Genomic DNA, 4,618 nt, shown 5'->3' with positions numbered 1-4,618 from the left:
TTGGGTTTGTCATCCTGCAGATGAATTAGTACAGCTTACCATCTCATATGCTTCAAATTTGAAGAATATGATACTAATTTCATCATAACAGAAATGTAAGGACGTGTGAAATATTTCTATTTCATCAATCATTAGCTTGCGTCCTATCAAGCATTTCCTCAGGTCTCCAGCAAATTCTTCAGATGATGATTTTCATCTGGAGACCTGACCTGCAGAAGTGATTAGTTTGATTTCTTCACCACCCACATCTGAAGGGGTGGCAAAGCGTTCATCATCCTGCGAGCACCATATGAGAAAGGTGGCATTGAAGCTAATGCACTTCTCTTAACAGTAGGGGGGTTAAAGTACTCATATGAGTATGAAGAGAACTGGTTTGAGGATTTATGAACATAATGACTTGAAGAATAGAGCTCATAATCATATTCCTTGTAGTTTCCCTGCATGTTAGACGCATAAGCACGAGTATGAGCATACTTTTGACCAGTTGAGGATTTTGATCCTCTTGAAGACTTTGGTCCTCCTGAAGAATTTGATCTGGGGTTCAGATTCTTCAGAGGTGATGTCATGAGGACATTTACTTGAAGATTTTCAAGACAACTTTTGGGAACCCAGATTTTCCTCAGAGGAGGGCCATTCCTGCAGTTAGTTCCAACATATCGAGCAAATACTTTACCAGATTGATCTTCGAACAGTTTATAGTTGGAATCAAATGACTCATCAGAGGAATAGGATAATTCACATGAGAAGCCAGTTAGATTAGATGGATCAAAAGGAGGCCCAGTAGCAGCAACCCATGAGGTTTTGGGATACTGCTCAGGTTTCCAATAAGATCCATCAGCATTAAATTTCCTCTCAAAGGCAATTCCTTCTTTCCTCGGGTTCCTGTTCAAGATCTGCTCTTTGAGCACATCACAAAGGATTTGATGTCCTTTGAGGCTTTTGTACATGCCTGTCAAGTACAATTCCTTCAACCCTGCATTTTCATCAGTGACATTTGTGTTTTCCTCATGTGAGGAAATAGACACAACAGGTGCAGTTGAAGAATTTGTAGCAGTGGTAGCATTTGAAGATTCTGGTGAAGAATTAGCAGTTTCACGATCAATGCATTTAAGACATGGAGGAATAAATTCAATTTGACTAGCGCTGATCTGTTGAGCTAGTAATGAGTCATTTTCCGTACGAAGATCATCATAAGACATCCTCAGCTTCTCAAGATCAAGCTTCCTTTGAAGAGATTCATAGGAAAGCTTCTCATGATCAGTGAGGAGTGTATCATAACGATCCTGAAGAATATCAAATCTAGACTGAAGATTTTTCATGTCATCAGCGAGGATTTGATTAAGATTCATTTCATCATTCAACAGATCATCACTTTTGTCTAGCAGTTTTTGAAGCTTTTCCAGAGCAGTTTGTTGTTTAGTGGCAATGGTGGCAAGTTTACTGTAACTGGGTTTTTTGTAATCATCATGTTCACAGTCACTTGAATCATATGAGGAGGCATTATGTGATACCTTTGAACCTTTTGCCATGAAGCAATAGGTTGGAGCGAAGTCATCAGCATAGTCATCAGTATGGATGGTGCACTTATTTTCTTCAAGATTGAAGATTGACTTGCTGACGAAATTGGTTGCTAGTGCAAGACTAGCCTGTCCAGATTCTAAATCTTCTCCAGAGCCTTCTTCATCATCACATTCTTCTGATTCTGCCTCGGAATCCATTTCCTTGCCAATAAGTGCCCGAGCCTTTCTGAAGCTAGTCTTCTTGTGTGAGGAGGACTTTGAAGATGAGGATTTTGAAGATTTCTTCTTCTTCTTTGAGTCATCAGAACTGTCATCCTTGTATTTCTTCTTCTTTGATTCCTTTCCCCAGCGAGGACAATCAGCAATGTAATGACCTGATTTCTTGCACTTGTGACAGGTCCGTTTCTTGTAGTCCTCAGATGCAGATTCTGATTTCCTCATGTCTCTTCTTGATGATTTACCGAACTGTCCTCGTCGTGTAAATCTCTGGAATTTCCTCACAAGCATTGCAAGTTCCTGACCAAATTCTTCAGGGTCACAACTGCTGTCATCTGTGTCTTCTTCTTCAGATGAGGAAATTGCTCTTGCCTTCAGTGCACGTGGTCTGGAATAGCTTTGTCCATATAGATCTCTCTTTTCTTCTAGCTGGAATTCATGAGTATTTAGCCTTTCAAGGATATCAGCAGGATCTAGCATCTTGTAGTCTGGTCTTTCTTGGATCATCAGAACTAAAGTGTCAAATGAAGAATCCAAAGATCTCAACAGTTTCTTCACAACTTCGTGATCAGTGATGTCTCGAGCTCCCAGTGCTTGCAGTTCATTTGATATGTCAGTGAGGCGATCAAAGGTGTCTTGGCAGCTTTCATTGTCATGTCTCTTGAAGCGATTGAAGAGATTGCGAAGAATATCAACACGAGAGTCGCGTTGGGTTGATACTCCTTCATTTACCTTGCACAGTCTCTCCCAGATCAGTGTTGCAGAGCCTAAGGCACTTACTCTTCCAAACTGGCCAGGGCTTAGATGACCACAGATGATGTTCTTCGCTTGAGAATCGAGTTGCTTGAATTTCTTCACATCAGCTGCAGTGACACTAGCAGAAATGATGGGGACACCATTTTCCACAATATACCAGAGATCATTGTCTATAGCTTGTAGATGCATTTGCATTTTGTTCTTCCAGAAGGGAAAATTCTTTCCCTCGTAGGTAGGACATGCTGCAGTCACCTTAAACATGCCTGCAGTCGACATAACTAAAACTCCAGGTGGTTAAACCAAAATCACACAGAACAAGGGAGTACCTTGCTCTGATACCAATTGAAAGTGCGTTATATCGACGAGAGGGGGGGTGAATAGGAGATTTTTAGAATTTCATCACTGAGGAAATTCCTCACTGATGACTAACTTACAGCGGAAACAGTTAAGGATCAGTCGTGCAATCGTTCACAACAGCAGTATTACAGAGTGAAGATTATGAAAACAGATTGCATAGTAAGCAGGCACGCAGAATACAGATGATGATTAACTAGAGTGAAGAATTTGGGGTTGAGGAAATTCAGAGAAAGTCTTCAGCAAATTCTTCAAACAGTCACAGTGAAAGTCATCAACACATAATACAGAGAAAGTAAAGAGTTGAGGAATTAGAACCCGATTCTTGGTGAAGACTGTTGTTGATGACCCAGCTCCAACTGCTGTGACAGTTGTACATCTGGTTTGGAGCGGCTTGGTATTGAAACCAAAGGACACCCAGTCCCGGGACACACAGTCCCTACCGTATTCTCCTTGAGCTAAGGACACACAGTCCTCGCCCAACACTCGTGGTAAGTCTTCAGGGCAGACTTCCAAACCCTCACAAACTCGGTCACCCGGCGATCCACAATTGACTGCTGGATTGCTCTAGACCATACGCCTAACCGTCTGGAGGATGCACAGTCCTCAAAGGTAAAAGGCTTCAGTCCCACACATGAACAACTTTCTTCAGTGATGCTCAATCACTAGGTTTGGTTTGTGGTTTCGGTGGGTGGTGTATTTCCTCACTGATGATTTACTCTCGAAAGCTCTGAGGAATTTGGGTTGCTCTTATGACAAGTGTCAGTTTCTAACGGAGCAGCCAACCAGCTAGTGGTTGTGGGGGGCGGCTATTTATAGCCTGGGAGCATCCCGACATGATTTGACATTAATGCCCTTAAATAATATGACCGTTGGAGTGGATAAGATCAGTGACTTGGCGTGGCTTATCGAAACGGTCGGGACTCTCAACTGTGAGAGTCCTCATGTCACTCATATTCCTCACTTGAGGCTTTTGGTAGGATTTGGCTTGGGTTGAGCATCATGAGGAAATTCATTCCATAGCGTTACTTTGACCCCCTTTAACAGTACGGTGTTCCTATTCATCAAATGCGAAGAAAGTAAAACAGAAAACGTAAATCTTCATGCTTCAATTTCTTCAGAACGATTTTCTTCAGGAACCACCGATCTTCTCAGTATCAATATCTTCATGAGGAATATCAATTTCATCGCAAATTCTTCGCGATTCATTTCTTCAGCTTCAGACCAATTTCTTCAACTGAAGACATATATTTTTAGGGGTCGATATTCTTCAAATATCTCAAACTCCTCAATGACTTATAGATCCTGTGTACACTTAAAAACACATTAGATACTTAACCTATAAGTCTTCAAACCACCAAAATCACTAAGGGGCACTAGATGCACTTACAGCATCTTACTTACGCAAAGACACAACAATGATATACAAATTGCTATTTCACCTTCTCCAAGGACCGCCTCGGTCAAATCCGATTCAAGTAAAGTTGAAGAAACAGACACCCACCAGTCATCTTTATGCAACAAGTTGCATGTTAGTCGATGAAACCGGTCTCTCGTAAGCGTACGAGTAATGTTGGTCCGGGCCGCTTCAATCCAACAATGCCGCTGAATCAAGAAAAGACTAAGGAGGGAAGCAAATTGAACATCAACGCCCACAAACTCTTTTGATTTCTACTCGAGATATCATCTACGCATGAACCTAGCTCATGATACCACTGCTCGGGAACGTTGCATGGGAAACAAAAAAATTCCTACGCACACGCAATACCTAT

The sequence above is a fragment of the Hordeum vulgare genome, chromosome 2H (genome assembly GCF_904849725.1).
Source record: "Hordeum vulgare subsp. vulgare chromosome 2H, MorexV3_pseudomolecules_assembly, whole genome shotgun sequence".
In the NCBI taxonomy this organism is placed as follows: Eukaryota; Viridiplantae; Streptophyta; class Magnoliopsida; order Poales; family Poaceae; genus Hordeum; species Hordeum vulgare.
The sequence above is the reverse complement of the archived record's forward strand: the minus strand, read 5'-3'. Positions refer to the sequence as shown.